Source organism: Rhodnius prolixus, unplaced genomic scaffold, assembly GCF_049639745.1.
Source record: "Rhodnius prolixus isolate KJV_2025 unplaced genomic scaffold, Rpr scaffold_8, whole genome shotgun sequence".
Lineage (NCBI taxonomy): Eukaryota > Metazoa > Arthropoda > Insecta > Hemiptera > Reduviidae > Rhodnius > Rhodnius prolixus.
Window position 1 is genome coordinate 34279261 of NW_027411593.1, and position 20023 is coordinate 34299283.

At 32.8% G+C, this 20023-nt stretch overlaps 1 long non-coding RNA gene across 1 annotated transcript; it reads right to left on the reverse strand.

Annotated features, from left to right (window-relative positions):
• Positions 1–12200: 12200 nt before the first annotated feature.
• On the reverse strand, positions 12201–14004 carry LOC141451279 (uncharacterized). Its single transcript, XR_012456657.1, has 2 exons — positions 13852–14004; positions 12201–12520 (listed from the first exon to the last, which is right to left on the reverse strand). It is a non-coding gene; the product is annotated as an uncharacterized lncRNA (long non-coding RNA).
• Positions 14005–20023: the final 6019 nt, after the last annotated feature.

The following is a 20023-nucleotide window of genomic DNA, read 5'->3' on the forward strand; positions in this document are numbered from 1 at the left end:
TAAGACAAGAGTTCAGATAGAATCTTTGGAGACCAGTAGATCACATTCAGATTACAAACTATTGTTTCTAATTATACTTTAAATGAAATATATTCTAAACGATTAAAATTTATTATTTTTAAGAGCGTCATTGTGCAGCCAAATTATAATCTTGCCGTCCCTCTTTACTGATAAAGTATTAAATAAATATTTGATTTGAAATATTTATGATTAGATTCATTGGTAATTTTTTTTTTTATTCATTCATATTGACTTTTTTTTTTATATTAAAATAGTTCAGAGCAGAACAGTAATTTGGCTTATCAAAGGACTTTGTAGCCTTTCAGATCCTCTTCTTCATCTGTTTCTCGGCCATCCTTTTCGAACCGAAGACTTCAACCAGACCAACTAAGTAGTTTACTGAAGATAACTTCTAATTTCGGTAGAATTAGAGCATTAATTATTCTAAACCCCGTTTAACACTAACTTTAAACTTCTAATTAGAGAATCTGGTTGATTTAAGTTTTCACAAAGTTCTGGGACCGCGAAGACAGTCTATCCTCAATAAATTGTACCATATTACTGGCAATTTAATTTTACGTTTTAGTAAATAATTTATGTTGAATAATCGTTAGGTCGAATCATTAGGCACAAAAATTAGTGAAGAATAAATAATTGGGATTTCATAAACTAATCTCTGCCTTTTGGGAACCATAGCATCTTGGTTATGAAGCGGGAGGAGCTTCTTATCAAAGATAGTTGAATTAATTATATTTTTATTTCCAAGAAAAAAATGGAATATCTAAATTATTAATATAATTGGTCAATGTCGGCGTACAAATATTTTATTTCGGCTTCACGCTAAAGAATGTTACAATAGAAAAATTTAAATTTCTATAGGGTTTTCTCAGATACCGCTGAACAAGCTAAGAAAGAGGCTCCCTTTTATATTTAAAAATACATTTTTTAAATACATTATTTTATAAATACATTTTTGGATTAACTGGAGTTAAAGCAAAATGTACGAGTAATCCATTGCAATTACTCGTAATAGAATCCCTTAAAGTTCTAGCGATAATCTGATTTTGTCAACCCTGCGGTATATTGTTATTGATGCCAACCCTTCAGTATTTTTACTCCTGTCCTAAAAAATACACGTGCTAAAGCCGAAATAGGTGTAACAGTGTTAAGAGACTAAAAAGAAAAAAATATATAAAAATATGCGTACATTTTCTTTCATTTATACATTAAAAGTATAAAAAGTATCTGGTATTTATTTGCGATTCAAGGAGTACAATTTAATCTGTTTTACAGATAGCAGTGCCTGCAGCAATCTTAATAAAACTTTTATCATCCAGGTTGTAAATTACTTTATAATATCTTATGATCGATTTAATAAATGCATTGATTTGAACAATACAATTTTTTAATGAAAACCATATCAATCATTCCATAATGATTGAACGAGAAGGAGCAGGTGGTTAAATTTTGCACCAATCTCTCGCAATAATTGTCCTCATTGTTTATCTATATTTAAATTTGTAATCAATGGAAAAACAATAGATAAGACCACTTTAAACAGAAAAATATAATCTGTTTTTTTTTTAACCTATCCTATGCCATAAAGTGATGATGTTTTAATGGAACACCTGATAGCCAATGGAAACTTGCTGCCCCGTATTGTTGACTTACCTTACACACTAAAACAACAAACTGCAAACTTGTTTAACGATATTATCGAATTTTTATCTAAATTATTTTTATTATTATTATTTTTTTGGGGGGGTCTCATAAACAGGGATCATTGCTGGGAAGTAAAACAGCTGCCTCAGTTACGATGTATCCTTCTTTAAGAACTACCGGGTTGTTAGCTTCAATAATAATTACTACAGCATTCTTCCTGTCAAGATTACATTCTTTTTAGCCAGAAATTTGAATGGGATGGAAATATTACAAAAACACAAAAAGGGTTAAATATTGAGTATAACTGTGCAACCCATTGCGTACTAATAATATTATTTTGCGTCAGAGGAAAGGGAGCAATCTCTTTGTATGAAAACCCCCCCAAAAAATTACCACAGCCGGGAGAGGGACAAAAATTCTCACACAGACTTGTCATAAATCCAAACTTTAGTCCAAGCGAATCGGCCTCAGACTAGTCTGTTCCGAATGAAAGTACTGAACAGGTCGCAAGCCAAGTTAACCATCTTCAACTACCACCATTCGTCCAACAACCCGTCAACCTTACACCTATTTCGGAATCTTTTCTTCCTTAAAGCCGTAGACTGACGAAATTAAATGAGAAAACAGTTGTTTCCAATGAGAGCGGAAGCAGGAAATGAACATTTCAAACATTAGTTTACTCAAATAAATCGACCATGCAAACTACAAACTACGAACTTAACATAATTCTATCTATGCTGTGATCGTGGACGAACGCAGCATAAATTAAAACTGTCCGGTAGGACAGTTGTATAAGGGTTGATGATCAAAAACTGCACGAAAAAGCGAACGTTGAAAAGCACCCAACTTTGACAATTTTTTTTTCTTTTTCTATAAAAGATAAAATTCCCAAATTTTCTTTAAAATAAAGGGCAAATCCTCCTTTATAACTGTAATTTTTTTGCAACAACCCAGATCTTATAGGTTTCGAGAAAAAAGTTGCCGAAAATGAGCAAAAACGGCTTTTTCAAAAAATGTTCTTGTTCTTGTTCTTGTTCTTGTTGTTGTTGTTGTTGTTGTTGTTGTTGTTGTTACCTTTTTTGTAAACAACGTAGCGCCTAAACGCGTGAACCGATTTTCATAAATGAGGTGTCATTCGATTCGGAATTTTATGTAGATGTGCCTTTTGGGGGTCTCGGCCCTGTATGGGAGAGGAATTAGCCCCCTTTATGTAAGGCCCCCTCCAAAATTATTATTACTAATTACTCTGTAAATCTTGGCCCGATTTTGAATAAATTTGGTAGGAAGATAGAGTTAGGGCTTCTCTAAGTAACATTAAAGCGGCGATCAGCTCTTACACTTTTTAAGGGAAAGTATAGCAATCATTTCAAATTATCAACACGAGAAGCGATTGTCATGAATGAAGTGTCATTCGAATCGAAATTTTGTACAGATTTGCACTTTAAAAGTCTGAACGCTGTGCCTCATAAAGAGGGGAGTTTGCCCCACCCAAGTAAGGCCCTTTCTAAAACTATTATTACCAATATTTCTATAACGCTTAGTCCGATTTTGATAAAATTCAGCTCGAATAAGTTGTTAAAGCTCCTCTACTTGGCTGTGAAGTGCCATCAAGCTCTTGCACCTACTAAGAGGAAATACTGCAATCGTTTAATAATGAGTGAACCGATTTAAATCAATGAATTGTCGTTCGATTAAAAAATCTTTGCCTCTTTGCCTAGAAGTACAGCAATCGCAGTTTACTTTTCTTACTTCTCTTAAAAGGAAGTACTGAAAACGCAGTTTAATTTTGCTATTTACGTACAAAAACCTTCCTATGTTATTCAAAACGCTTTTTCAAAAAAAATTGTTATTGAGCATGGTTTGGGGGACCGCAACTATAATCATTCTTTAAAAAGATCTCTCCAGTGATAGTTACGGTTCCGACTTAACACCTTATCAGGTTATAATGATAGAATTGCTTATTCCAAATTTAAAAAAATCTGTAAAGCAGATATGTAACTTTGCAAAATAGACAAAAAGGAAAATCTATCCAAAAGGTACAAAAATCTCCTTAACAAAAACTTACAGTTTAAAATGTTAAGTATAAGGGTTGATTAAACGCCAAAAGGTACACAAATCAGCAAGTACCCAACTTCATTAATTCATTAATATTTACGTAATTTTACTGCATTAATATTCATTAATATTTTTTAGAATTTATTAAATGTCACAGACCCTTATGCTGGCCACTTCATTTATAATATTTTTTTCTTATAATTATGATAAATCATATATACGTACATGCATGTTAAAGTAGAAAAATACAAAGGTAGAGTCGGCTACTGTCTTGAATTCGTCTTACCGAAATATTCGTGAGCACAAATAACACACAGTTATTTTTAATTTTTTATAACGTTCTTCTTTTTAACCTGTAATTAACAGTTTGATTATTATAAATAACTAGATATTACAGTCAATCTACAGTGCTACTTGAACATATATTTTGTAGACGAAAATGGCCAGCATATGGGTCTGTGACATCTAATAAATTCTAAAAAATATTAATGAATATTAATGCAGTAAAATTACGTAAATATTAATGAATTAATGAAGTTGGGTACTTGCTGATTTGTGTACCTTTTGGCGTTTAATCAACCCTTATACTTAACATTTTAAACTGTAAGTTTTTGTTAAGGATTTTAATAATATTAAGATAATAATGTACATAAGACAATAATAAGAGCTTTATATTATTATTACATGTCTTATTTCGTTTTCAAGTCAGTTCGCAGTACTTAATTTGAATGAATTAAGTTGGCTCTTTAAGATTAGATGTGAACTGTTTTAATTGAATTTAACCCCTTGGGTTGACAGCAATGTTTACTATGAAATCTAGAGGCCAGAAAGGACATTGTTCATTTTTTGGCAGAATTTGGTGTGCGACACCTTGACGCTCGTTCTTGAACTTTAACTTAATCTAAGAGAACTATTAAACTCTGCTGTCTAAATCTTATTAATTATGCGCACTCTCTTTGGTTGTGCAGATACCAATTGATCCAAGAATTTAGGGATTTAGTTTATGAACATGTACACTGTAATTTTGTCATTTTTATTGTGGCTTTATTTTTTTTTTCCTTAACTTTAAACAAGACTGTTCAACAGGATGCCATTCTACTTTATTAATTTTGTAAAATAATTGCTTTCTTCCTTCCTCATTATTGAAGGTTTTTACATTATTCTAATCTTATTTCCGTAGAATTAGTTTTGAGAGAGTCATTACTACTTTTCTTCTTACTTTATAATTGAATAACATTTATTTTCTTGCAGACGGATTGCCAAGCTGTATGTGCTTTTTTCCAATATTAATGAATGTATACTATAATCAACAAAGTGAATTATTATTATTATTTTTTACCATTATTTTTAATAATAATTGTTATAATAGTAGAATTTTGTAGAATTTAATCAATCACAGGCCACTAACATGGCCCTAATAAACTTACACAAATTAATGAGAAAAATGCTGAAAGTGGAAAGATCGAAACTAAAATTCAGTCATTCTATCTTCTTTATTTTCCTGAATTTTCTCAAGAGCTCCAAATATTGTCTCTAAACTTGGGTTTACTAATTCCTTACATGTGAATCTATAACTTTTATATGCAAATTTTTGCCAATAAATTCATAAAACGGGAGCTTTTAGAGGAGTAGGATGATTATTATTAATTCGTACAAAATATTTTGAAATATGAAGTGTAATTCTAAATTTGGACTGGAAGTTTTCTGAAGAGATTTACAGTTTTTCCCCCAAAATTGACCTTAACCTTTGTATAGAAACAAATCTAGAACTATTTCATTCTTTGTAATATATATACAGGCAACTTTATTCATATGGAGTTCTTAGCGAGAGGATAAGTAAGGCTCTCCTCTGATGGATCATTCTTGATATTGGTCGGTTCTAATACAGAATTCCATCGTGGAAGAATATCAGTACACCGGATATTCTTTTCACGTTTTCTGTGATATTCTAGGCAATGACCAAATACGAGTAGATCTATTTTTAAAACAAAAAATGTTATCAGTTTTTCAAAATGTTTTCTTATAGAGAGTATTGTAGTTTTGGAGGAGTTCAGACGTCACATTTTCCTTCAAAATAGAGTTTCACTACGATTTTGAAGTCAAACTATATTTAAGAACATATTCTATGTTTACAAAAAAATTCAAATTATGGTAAAAAAATAAAGATTCTTTTTCCATCACAGAATTGAAATCAAGAACAATTACTATTTGGATATAACATAACTAATTGAATTATAACAATTATATAAACTAATAACATTGAGCTGTATGCCGTGCACATAACTAATACATTTGTAACCATGTGTTACTATAACTAATATTACTTGAGTATAGTAATTAACCCTAAAGTGCATCCCATCTAAATTGGATTAGTTCTCCATTAGATGTGTGACGCAATCAATTAACTATAATTATTATTACCTTATTATAATGTATCAAATTGTATTGGTAAACTATGGAGATAGTTTGATATGTACGAGTATATATACATAAGTATGTACATGAAGAGAGAGTACATTAAATTGATTAAACTGTACAATTCAGTTTTTTTATATTATCTAAATTATTGTTTAATTTATACAAACTTAAATGTCTTAAACTGGGAATATGGTTGCAATTAAATCACAGACTCTGTGGTCCCTCCCTGAAATCTGAAAGTCTTAAGGTGAAAGTTATATTTCCCGAGTTATGGAATACCTGGAGTGGAAAATTGGTCCTTGCCTCTAAAATGGCTTAACGATGAAAATATTTCCACAAATTGTACTCTTGGTTTTCTACAACGCTTATTTGAAAACTTTTTTCTTGTTTATCTACAGGAATTTGATCAATAGCACTTGTTAAAAAAGAGGCAAACTTTCTTGTAAGGTGCCACTTCAGTGTAAATAACAGTTTTAGGATGTAGAAAACGTTCCAAATACTCGTAATTAAATGTTTTAAAAATGAAGAAGTTCATAAGGAAGTAAGAACATATCCTGCTGAAAATATCCTGCGTGCTTTTGAGGAATTGAGAAGGAAGAAATCCTTGATGTTGATCTGCGTTGATTTCAAAACTTGAATGCAGAGATAACTTTAGAAAGAATGACTGGTGGTCATCAAGTTTGATGAAGTAAAAACGGAAAGCTGTTGAGCGGAGAAAACACAGGCTGAGTTTAAAGAATGGCGTTTAACTGATGCTGAATGAGAACAAAATGGAATAGGAAGTGGATTGCTTATCAGGTTCCCAAAATCCAGAGATAGCTCCTCAATGGCTGTTTTATTCTCGAACGGTTATTTTTCCGAGGAGTAAGCGACAGCAAGTTGAGAAAAAAAACAAACAAGAACTGCACTAAATTCAATTAAGAAGAAGAAATCCATCAAAAAATTCTTGATGGTAAACTTTTTTGTGAGTTGTGATCTTTTCCATCAATGCCTAATCAAGAAATTTTGCCAGAAACGGTCCAGAGCTAAACGTTTCACAGCTTTGGCTAACCGCCAATAGCAGAATAAGCTTGGCCATATCCTTCTTTTCAGTCTACAGAGAAGTAGAACATGCAGGCATTGAACTTAGTTCTTCAAGTATTAGACTTAGTTCCATTCGACTACCATTGATTTCGATCGCTGGCGTACTTTCTTTCTAAGAGAAATAGTTGTTCACTTTATAAGCATACAATATCTATATGAATGGACTACTGTATTATCGAATCTCTTACTGAATTAAGGAAATATAAGTACAAAAGTACTTGTTTGCATTCAGATCGTAGCTTTTATGGAATTTAACAGTTTGTCTATTACAATACATTGTTTTCAACTTCTTTGTTAGTTTACTTGGTTAAGAAGCAATAAACCCGCTTCGAATTTGTATTTGACCTTTTGCTAGAAAACTGTTACAAGTTAGTCAAATAAGGTCTATCTTCATCAGATTACTGTTCATCTGTAAAAATGATTTAAGTAAAAACCTGCAAGAAGCCAAAACTAAACATCCTTCATACAAGCGACTTTGGGTTTAATCTTGCGCCAGTTTTATTGTGATAAATCTCAGTTTGTACTTCATTTTGTACAACGTTATCAACATTTTAGGAGGGCTCTACAACAAGAAATTGAAACAAAAAAGAAAAAAAAAAGATGTCTATTTCGACAAATAAGAGGGCAACAAAGTTAATAAGAGCAATATGGCTGAAAGTTGTTACGCAATATTGATATTTTAAAAAAGATAAAAAAAGGTAATAAATGGCGGCAATATAATCCCTTATTTTTTATCAACAGGTAAGTACCGCCTCTCATTTATGTTTGGAGGGGAGCAAAGCTAGGTGCTTCAGTTACTAGATTATTTTTTCCATAAAATACTAATCAACCATTGATTGAATACTTTATTCCATAAAATAATAAATGGAGTATCCATTTCTGAAAAGTTGCCATACTTTGTGGGCATACGTCCAAAGTCAGAAGAATGACTGTTTCCAGATTTGATGAACCAAAAATAACAGGCTTTCGCTCTACATGGATTTTGAGAAAGAGGGAAGCCAAAACAATACTGCTGTTTTATTTTTTGAATGTAGCGAATTTCCAACCTCTTGCAGATTCCAAGCAGTAAATACTACAAACGTAATAAATTTGAATATTCAATTTGAAACTGAGCTTAAAGATCCTTGTGAGCAAAGTTTTTCTGGAAAGACGGTTGTAGTCTTGCTGCGCAGTTAGCTTGCGAGGTTTTACAGAAAGTGGTCTGTAGCTTCTATCAAGAAAAAGAAGTTTGCAGAGTAAAGAACCTAGGAGAAGGACTGTAAATTGAACAGAAGTGATATTTTTTTTACAAGGCAACGTCGTGGCAGTTCCAAAAATCTCTTTGAAGTCAATTTTAGAACTGTTACACGAAAGTATAGTTAATATGTGTACATTTCATAAGATAAAAATAGTCAAAAGTGCAGGAAAGGATGGTCAAAGTGAAATCTCCAATTAGCTAAGGTCAGAGAATCCGAAACGTTCAATGTTTCAATTCTTCCCAAAACAACCACTTAATATTTGTTCTACTTATACTTGTTTAAACAGCCAAGTGTGAAACGCGCATCTTTTTGAAGCGCCGGAATCTATGGAAAACGATTTGGAACCGAATCCCATAAACCTTAGGTAGCGAATTATTAATTTTGTATTGTAATATTTTTTACTAATAATTAAGAATCCTAATCCTTCCGGTACAGAAGTAAGAGGAAGTAAAGATCTTTTCATGATTGTATCTTTTAGATAGACGGAAATCCTTGAAAAGATTGTCAGTTTTAAACGGTATGTTGCGATGGATTGTAACTTTGAAAATGTGTTTATTTTAAGCAATCTTGATTTAATAATGTTTATCTCTCTTTTTTTTAGCCCATCTTTCTCATTAGTTAGCCTATGTTTTATTATTAAAGCCTTACAGAATTTCTTACCACTCTATCTTCCTAGAATATTAGGTTCATGGGTTAACCTATGCGTCTGGCAATTAATTAACCTTTTGCGGGTATTTTGGTATCTCTAATTTACATATTTCATGCTACAGAAGACCTTTAGAAGCTGTGCCGGACTCTAACGTTGCCTACAAATTACAAGTCTTTAATTAATTTCGGCTGCTTGCAGCTACCCTCTCTCCCTTTTTCATTTGCCATCCTTTCCCTCAGAGAGTTACTGGAGATCCTGCAGGCTACAATATGGCGGCCGCCTTCTGTTCTCTTATATAAATTACACCCAATTAATTTCATTAATGGACAAAAGGGAAGGAACGGTTTTTAACTCAACCATTCTTCCCTCACCATTCCCTTAAATTCCAGACAAACATCCTTACTACATCCTAACATCCCCTTTTACTCTACCAAAATACGTCCTGTTTCTATCCCCATACCAGTGAACCCTTTATCAAGACTGAGTACAGCCCTTTCTAGAAACTATCTAGATATAGGTTGGTTCAACCCTCTTTCTAGAAAAGGGGTAATGGCCTGAACTATGGTTCTTCTAAACGTTTAATTAGTTAACGAGAAAATCTTTAGTACCAGTTTTCACTTAAAGATAAAATTCTTACATTCCGTTTCCCTTGGACCAAAACTGTACAACTATAATTTGGTACTATATTATTTTTAGTTAAATAATTATTATATTCGTATAATATAATCAATTTTTTATAATCAAAAATTATATTCATTTATTATTTTTACTGATAACTACTTAGGAATCGTTCAGGAAAATATCATCAAACCAATAAGATTGTTTAAGAATAGCAGATCGATAAGGCTTTTGAAAACTGATTAATTGCCAAAGATTCCTAATTCCTTCTTTTGTTTTCTAAATGTAACTGTCTCTTATCATTTCTGTTTAAAACAATTCTCTGTTAAAATTGATCACTTAAAGTTTCCTTTCTAAACTCTATCGCAACGCGAAGCGAAACTCAAACTTTTAACTCTTAGAAGAAAAACGATCATCGCAGGCCACGATAAAAACTCAGGTTGGTCTGGAAGGAATAAAATTAGAAACAAGATGGATGAAAGGGGAAAAGATTAAAAATATTAAAAGGGATTTTGCTTAGCTTTCGACCTAGGGAGTAGGTCATCCTCAGGGCTTATATCTGTTCATGGACTGATGAAATGACAAGACAGAAGACACACCAACTACTGCAATGTAATAGTATTACTTTCTAAACTAGCCCTGAAGATGACCTAGTCCCTAGGTCGAAAGCTCGGCAAAATAAATTTTTATACAGACTGAAATGGCATTTATTTTTTCAATCCCATTGAAACTATGAATCAGTCACCAAAAATAATGAACAACAATTTATTACCGTAGTAACTCCTGATCAGTTTTCTTCAAGTATGTGATGTATGGAGGACCTTTAAACATTCTTGCATTCTTCTAGATTGCTGAGAGATACACAATCTAAAGTTTCAACTTGTTAATATTAGAAATTTCAAGAACTGGAACTCTAATCGGAACAGCATTTCCATCTGTTGTTTTTAAATCTGCTCTGAATGGCAGAGTTCAAAAGAGGTTTGTTGAGTTCCTAAATATCGTTGATGAATCTCTGAGCGACTTTACAAATGATTACCTAATCGTAGACCAAGAACTAAGATTCTAATTCTGTGACTTATCTTCTAATTTCATATTTTATTATAGTTTTGTTTTAAAATCTAGATTTCACTTTTTAGACCCAACGTCTTCCTCCAAAACTCTAGATCCGTTGAAAAAGCAAACCTTGTAAGGATCGACAGCTAACTCACGGAGAGTTCAACTATTTTGTCAGCATACTTTACAGGAATTGAGTTTGCACAAGCTACTTTAAATAAAAAAAAAAAAAGAACAATTACCCTGAAAGAAGGTTTACCCTTCTGCTTGTTTTCCTTTGCAATTTCCAGTCTGCTTTCAAATATGTACACCCACTGTATTCAGAAATGGGTGTAACAGTCATTAGATTATTAGACCCAAGGGGTGGGTGGTACAAACCGGGTTTGCTGGTAGGGTTTCCCAAGTCAGAATCTATGTGCCGGAAAATAATACAATTCAAGTTACAAAACAGTAGCGAATGGGAAGGCTATTTGTTGACGTTTATTGCAGTACATTATTATCTCGGCCATTAATTGCTAAAATAATGGCCCAAGTATTCTTTTTTTTTTAAAGTAAATCTATTCATTGTTACGAAATGCTTTAATTACTGCACAATTCTCATTATACTACAAAAAAAAAATAAAGCAAATGCTAATTGGAGAAAGTTTACAGCGATTATTTTACTTTTTCATCCAATAGTTATAAGTCAGCCCTTACTGTTACAGATTATTAATCACCTGTTTAATTTTATTCCATTTGCATTGTTCTAAATTAAAATTAATCAACATAGACAGAGTACTCATCAACGTATTTTTCTAATTTTTAATTCTACACAATTCTCACAATTTTACTTCTTTTAGGAATCGAGGAACCAACTGATATCTGAAAACTGAGTTTAAAAATAATAAGATGATGAGGAGGTTGTTCCTTTTTAGAACGTTAATGCTCCTAATCTAATTGAATAATGTCCATAAATATGTTTTTCCTTCCTAATAAACATCCTTTCCTTATTATTTTTAATTTGTATTGAAAAAAGGGGGAAAAGTAACTAAGACTAATTTAATAAACAACTATTTCGTAACTCAGAGGAATTTAAAATGTTTTTGGTTTTCTAGAAATCTACGTGATTGTCGTACAAACTATTAGGTATGAGAAAATAAAAGAACATAAACATAATTTTCGTTGTTGGGGGCTGAATACAAGAAAAAATTTGGTTTGGTACTAAAAACTGTTTGATTTTTCTCAGAAATTAAATATGTTTTGGGATTACTCAAGTCCGGAACAGCGGTTTTCTCAGACTACAGGAACATTCTGGCACCAACTTTGATGGAAACTCCCAAGAAAGTAGAACCTTCAGGACAGCCATCTATCCCATTGGATACAAATCATTTTGTCTTTAAACTTTTTTCAAAGCAAAAAAAAAGAAAAAGTAAATGAACAGAAACTTTTTTATGAAAAACTAAATTTATTTAAAAATACTTAGCATATCATTAAAACTTTTTCTTGTACTATAATTACACTGAATTTTATTTATTCACAATTTTCAATAAAAAGTGGGCGGGGCATTAGCGTTTCCAGGATACGACATATATTGTCTCAAAACATCTCGGAATGATGGCGCTGGAGTTACAGGAGCTTGTCCCGGTAGATAGCGATTGTTTGGTACACTTCTATACGGGTTTCCATATTGTGCTTGCACACCTGGAAACATGCAGTTTACCAAGATGCAGATTGACTTCAAAGCTACTGCAGTCAGTAATAAAACCTGAAATGAGAAGGGTCAACTGTTATAATGTATTCAATTCAAGACTACTTAATGCATCAAGACTGTTATACGAGTACTAAGTCTTCGCAATAAGAATATACATATATTACAACTTAACTTCAATAAGACGATTTTACATTAAAGATGGCTGTAAGTTTGTAGAAATATCGATAAATAGACTTTGTTACTATCAAATTCATTCAAATGTTAATCTTCTAAATAACAAAATTAAATAAAAGAAGTATTCATTCAAACATTGTGCGCAAGAGGAACTCCATAAGAAGTAATTATAATTTCAAAATATGTTTGTAGTACATCTTACTACAGCTAAATAATGAAAAGGTGATAAATATTTTCTAAAATTACACACGTAAATTCGTTAAACAAATGCTTAAGGCAATTGCTTCTCTTTCCACGCTTGGGAAGTTGACTAAAAAGTCACGGTAAAAATAGTCAAAGAAAAAATTGAACAGGAAAAAAGATACGAAACAGGACAATATTAAGAACAGAACAAGAACAATAGAACAGAACACTGCGTTTCTCCACTGACCTTTCTTTCACTTTTTGTTCTGTTCCTACTATTCGAATTCCTATTACTTTCTTGATATTTTCACCCAGAATTTTTTAGCTTTATTTTACAATGTGCGTCCTCAAAAATAATCTAATAAGTAAGTAAATAAGAGAAATACTCTCGAAAGGTGGGAATTAGCACGTTTTAAATATTTTTTTTTAAGTATAATGTGTGACCACATTACCTTTTTAACATTAATGGGGAACAAAAAAATTTAAAATTGGACGAATGGAAATGTCACTTTACGGTATAAATTTTGTGTTTTCAGGCGATTATTTTTTCGTGTAAATTTCAAAAAAATTGTATTACGCTAATTGGGATAAAAGAAAGTAATTTGAGTACCCGCATTTGGAATCTTTTTCATCTAATGTCATCGTTACTTAGCCAAAATTTTGTTGCATTTTGTGTTTTCTTTTTCTAGCGGTTACTTCAATTAAATTGTGACTTCTTTCCTGTGACTTTGTTATAAAAAAACCAAAACTGTGACTGCTTATCTTATAAATTTATTACCGATGACTAAAATTTTAAACTAAATTTAGTGCGAGATTGAATTTAGTTTTTCTTTTGATAGTGACGTCGTGATTTTAAATGTTTTACTAACCCCATTGTCTATGAAAATTTGTTAATGTTTTTATTGGATCACTGCATATTATTGAACTTACGTTAAATTACAAAATATAAAGCGGTGTATACCCAGTGCCTTCTTTAAACATGAACAATAAAAATTAATGATGAATGAAAAAATTGCAGAAACACTTACTACGATTGTGCGCTTCATGTCTTCGTATCTCATTGAATAACGGTTGAATGATGTCCAGTAATCCGGTGATTTACAGTTTTTATATAAAATTATTATTTAAACAAAATGTGAGGATAATCTGAGACTAGTCACGTTTCTGGAACATAAACGTGGTTGTCTCAATGTCGTCTTAGTTTTTTTTTATTATTATTATTTAGGTTAATAACCTTCAACGGCTAAATTTAATAATAATTTGGTGTTTTAGTTCCTTTTGTTTTAGAGGAAAACATTAAAAGTTTACATTCAGGTATTGCAAAACAATTATTGTTCACTCTTTAATTGTTGATCCATTCTTTTTATAATATTACGCAATATTTCCTGTGGACATTTTCAATTTACTCTTTTTTTTTCAATTTCCTACGCTGAGGGCTCGTTTAATCTGAGTCTTAGATTTCTTTAAAAAGATACTCTGGAAGAAGGTTAGTTAGATATACGTATATATTTTCCGTGAATCACTAGAAAATCTGCCCTAACTTCTCCAAGAGAAACAAACAAAAAGGATATAAGTCTGATTAAAATGCAATAGTGGTGAAATGTTATTTATTTCGTTATGGGTATCATAAGGTCCTTATTGAATGGTTATTTGTCGTGGAGTGCATCTGTTGTCCCATATGTTCTGGTTCACTGAATCTCCCATTCAGGGAAGGGAGCAAACCCTCTTTTCTCGGTGCTGGCATTGTATCTATTATATACATTTGACTCCTTTCTCTGATGACAAACTGGTTGTCTATCGATTAATTCATTTATATTGTGATTACCATTACTGTTACTATAATGAGTCTTGAAACATAAAAGGTTTGTTTAAAGGGAAAATTAAAGCGGGGGTGAATAGCGAACGGCTTTAGAAGGGAACTAGACAAAGTAGCTTGTGGTTTAAAGCTCATGGAACTAAAAAAAAAAATCTCATCTAAAAGTTTAAAATTTCCACATACCGAATTCCACTTGATATTATTCTAACTTACTGGGATCAAGTTACAGAGGATCCTTCAAAACATATATATTTCTGGTAGGCGCCACGGTAGCCGAGCGGTTAGAGGCGAGACCTGCGAAGCTAATATGTATTGTGGTACTGGGTTCGATTCCCGGTCTTTAGGCCTTGGATTTTATTTAATGGTTAATAAAAGAAATTTACAGTAAAGTATGTTTGCTAGTCGCCTCCGTCCATGACACCTAATTGGTAGTTGGACGTTAAGCCCCGCCTGAAAAAATAGGCGATTACTTTACTTTTATATATTTCTGGTGTTATTTCATAACACTTCCTTTCAGCACAAGTCACACTGCCATTCCTCTTAAAGGGCCATTCTGACCTTACATTTTCCTTCTAAAATGCCTCTGAAAAGATCAGCCTTCTCTACGCCCTCGTACTACAGCTTCCTTGGACACCCAATTTTTGTTCATTTTCTTTGTGAACTAAGTTAAATTATATCTTTGTCTATTGCCCTTAATGCGTTCGCATCAAATTATGGCCAAATCAAGTTAAAGTTGTTTACCCAACTATAGTGTTAACCACGATCTTCTTCTGATTAACTTGTTGCCAAACCATGGTACTTGGTAAAGTCAGTGGTAAAAACAATCTTCAGAGTACTGAGATTGTGCAGATTTGTCAGCAAAAAAATCAAGTTCTAGTTCCCTACTGTTGTAAAACATACAAAGATTTTATCCTACATAGCAACCTTGTTACCAAAATTTCTGAAGATTTTGGATTTCATCCCTCATCATAGATAACAGTATCAGTTTTGTGTAGAGAATTTAAACTTCCACCTAATGTCAAATTTAAAAGTGTAGAGGATTATAAAAGAATTCTTGTGAATGGAAATCGAAACACAAAACTGGTATTCTATTGGTAAGATAGTTTTTTCATTTTTCACGAGATAGTGGAAGCAATTCTAAAGATTTTCTTTAAGTGAATACCCAAGTAAGCCTAGAAAGAAATGCCAAAATTAAAATAATAATGTGCGCTTAGTTTGAACCATCATCTTTTCTTGTTTTTATAAAAGAGTAACTTTCATTAAATTTGTTTCGTTCAGTGCTAAAACACAAAATAAGTGTCAAATTACAATTTTTTTTTTAATTAAAAATAGAAAACTAAATTCAGTTTCCTTTAGGTAGAAACAGTGAGCTTTTGTACAGAGTTAGTAATTTATATTTTACGATGTAAACACAAAACTAGATTCCCAAATGATGGAATTTTGTCAAAACAAAAGTCAACTCCCAAGAGTATGTATAGCACATATTGGATCTCTGTTTTATTTACGAGCCTTAATAAGAAGACTAGAATAGTAAAACTTGCATACGACTCCTCAGATAGTAAAAGAAGAAAAGTATGAGACAATGATTGAGAAAATGTTAACACGGTAAGATGCTTGTTGTTGTTGTTGGTAGTAGAAGAATGGGAAAAGTCTCTTGAAGATGTAGAAAGAAATACTTTGGAAAAACAAACAATGGTACACATAAAAGGGAAACATAGTGGGTATAACATAAAACAGGAAACTACAAGGAAAAGTGGAAAATGTGTAAGGTGGGAGCAAGATGGAAAAGAAGGACGGACCCTTGAGGGCCGTCTCAGCTTGTTCGTGTTGGGACTTATGTATTAGAAACATCTAGCTTTGCTAGTTTGGAACAAACTCAGAACGTTAGTAAGGTTTAATCTATATTTCTGGTAACGGATATACAAATAAAAGGAAGAAAAAATTAATGAAACGCAGGAAATATTACTTAATTATATTTTTAATAATTTCCTTTACATCTAATAAAAGTAGTACTACGAACTTATCACGATATAACCAGTTTGCATTAGTTTTTAAGCCTCCAGAATCTATAAAAATTTCTGTGGCTGTGATTGTCAATAGAAACCTAGGAATTCCTAGTAGATTTTGTAATTTCTATGGTGAACCTAACTGGTACTTAGCGATGAAACTGAACTGGAAGTACTAGTTCACACAGATTTTTCGAGATTACTCGGAAAACAGTTCCTGTAAATGTACTTCAATGGAGATGTATTTCATTTTCTCGGTCATTGTAGAATGTTAAGTTTTATAAGAAGGAAATTCTTTGACGAGATGACCTTAAACTTATTTTTCAACTCCTTAAGTTTAAATCCTCAATATATTCCCGTAATACCAGATCTCGCTCATCCGATCTCTATATTCCCTCTCACCGTACCTCATCCTTTGACAAATCCTTCCTAATACTCCTTGCAATCTGGAACTCCTTGAAATCATCTGTCCGCCATGCTCCTACCCTATCTATCTTTAAATTCCGTCTATTCAGTTATCTCCTTTCTATTCAGCTTCCTCCGAAATTCTAATTGTTTTAATTTATTTCCTTAATTTCTGCTGTTATTTTTATTTTAACTTTTTGTAAATACTTATTTATTTATTTATTTTCTGTTTAATCACAGGCCAAACTATTAAAGCCTCTATTTGTACCTCTATTTGTACCTTAGGGGACAATTGTCCTAGAATAATAAATTTCTTTTCTATTCTATTCTATTCTAAAGGAAAGTGAAATGATTCTGCTGTTGTATGACTCTAATTGGTTGGCATTAATTGTCTATATTAAAGAATCTATGGCATATAGAATGTTTTTAGAGGCAAATTTCAATTATTAAATATTATTACCAACCCGTGTCTTGGATATAGCTTTGAATATTATTATTATTATTTTTTTGGCGCATCAACAGCTGAGGTTATTAGCGCCCGGAGCTTTTCCAGTGCACTGCCGGCCTCCAGACAGTGTTCTCTCGTTACAGACAACACTGTCCATCACCGGACAGTGAGCTGTAAGAAGCTCCTAGGAAGAGAAAATCTAAGGGTCAGCTGCTGGATTCGAACCCGGGACCTCCGCGTGGGAGTCCAGTATGCTAACCTCATAGCTAATCCCTTCCCTTATATTATTATTTTTTTTTTTTTTTTTTTTTTTTTTTTTTTTTGGCGCATCAACAGCTGAGGTTATTAGCGCCCGGAGCTTTTTCCAGTGCACTGCCGGCCTCCGGACAGTGTTCTCTCGTTACAGACAACACTGTCCATCACCGGACAGTGAGCTGTAAGAAGCTCCTAGGAAGAAAAAATCTAAGGGTCAGCTGCTGGATTCGAACCCGGGACCTCCGCGTGGGAGTCCAGTATGCTAACCTCATAGCTAATCCCTTCCCTCCTTATATTATTATTATTATTATTATTATTAACTAGTTCTTTCCTTTAGAACCCGATTCCTATTTCTTTAATTGAAAAGATTTGTATTTATTTATCTATTTATTTGTAGCATTATAAGCTTTGAAAATGTTTTTCCTTTGAAATGTTAGCCACAATATCCTGACCTACGATTGTTATTCATGTCAGTATTCATACATTTCAAAAGTTTAATTTTTATTTTTTGTAAATATGATAATAAAGTATGTTTTCTATCTACCTCTATCTATCAGTTACCTGCAAATTTTTAAAAAACTTAAAATATATTCATTGCGCTTAAGTAACATAATTTAGTGGATTAAATTCTCTTAGGAAAATGAATACTTACTAATTTCTCTCAAAATGAATAAAATAAAAAAGAATTCAAAGTGAATACGCTTTGTATTCAAAGGAAATGAGCCGCCTCATTTATCCCTAAACAGAACTATCCATGTTCGTGTCCAACAGAGAGGCGAATAATGCGCATCCAAATTAAAAATGAAGAACTCGTAATTTATGAGCGTCTTGCACCAATTGGATTAAACCTAATAATATTAGAAGAATATTTGGCCAACAAATGCCGGTAATTCACTTCACACAAATTTGACTTTACTGAAACAAAGTTCTTGGTTAAAAAGTCGAGGTATGTGACTTGTATAGACGTTTATTATTTTAATAAGCCGCCTTAATGCGATAACCGATGGCGAACAGGTGCCCATTGTGGCCGTCTGCTCTCTCTGACTTGATGCATGATTTAGAAATAATATACATACACAGATGGGGGAGTTAGAATTAAATTTTATTTAATTACCAGTGACTGGTCTTACTAGCAGTACCATAGTTAGTAGTAATATTATGAATGGAAATGTATACACAATGGTAAAGGGAGGCCCGGAGAAAACCATTTACATCTTATAGGGACTTATGTAGGTAGACTGGGAGCGAGCGGTTGTGATCAATCTAGGGCAGTGACGTGTATTGTTGTAGCACCAGTCACCAGGACTTCTAATAACATTCGGATTAGTGGGTATATGCGTGGGTGTGGGTAGAGGTTGTATTGCAGTTCCAAGGGGGGAGAACTAGAGGGCTGTCTGCCTCAATGCCACCCCCGTTGGCGGCCGCCGGCACATTAAACTATCGTCTCTATAGTCGTTGCCGCCTCTCGCTTGGCGTGCGGAACGTCCAAGTAAAACTGGCTAGCACTATCACCCTGGGGATTACCCTGTCACGGTTATTTAGGTTGTGAACATTTTATTAGCCTTGATCGCCACTATTCATGGCCCTGCACCAATCCTCTAACTGTTGTATTTATAAGTTCTTCTAAAAGGCACTTCTTCTTTTTTTTCCTTTTATTTCTTTAATGGCCGGTGTTTTTCATTAATTATTGCTTCTTTCTCTTAATTCCAGTAAGAGAATGAATGACTTTTTAACCACTTTTGGAAACAGAATTTTCATAAAAAAAAAGCAAGTGTTGAGTGTTGATGCTCTCTGAGTTTTTGAGATAAACCAGTGTTTTCAAATTAAATCTACTTCCACTAAAATGTTTTAAATATAATTGGTTGATTTTTAATACAAACATTTTTATTTTATCTCTTTAATGCCATCCAGTGATGGCCGCCATTAGTCACCCAGTTGGTCACGGGGCCAACGGCGCCTCAGCCGTCTTCGAGGATTGGAGGGTAGCGTAGTTGAAGACAAGTTTGCAGCTAAAGGGTTGGAATGAAATGAGAGTTATTGATGAAAATTTTTATATCGAATTTTGGCAAGTTCGGAGATGAATGGAATTTGGAGATCTGTATGGATTGTGTGGTTACTAACATAGAATGGAGCGTCTACTATGCGGCGGAGTATTTTTAATTGGAGTGTTTGCAGTCTATTGATGTTTGTTTTTTTAGCTGTTCTGTAAAGTTCGAGTCTGTAAGTCCATATTGGTGTGAGAAGAGCTGTATAGAGTCGCCGTTTGTTCT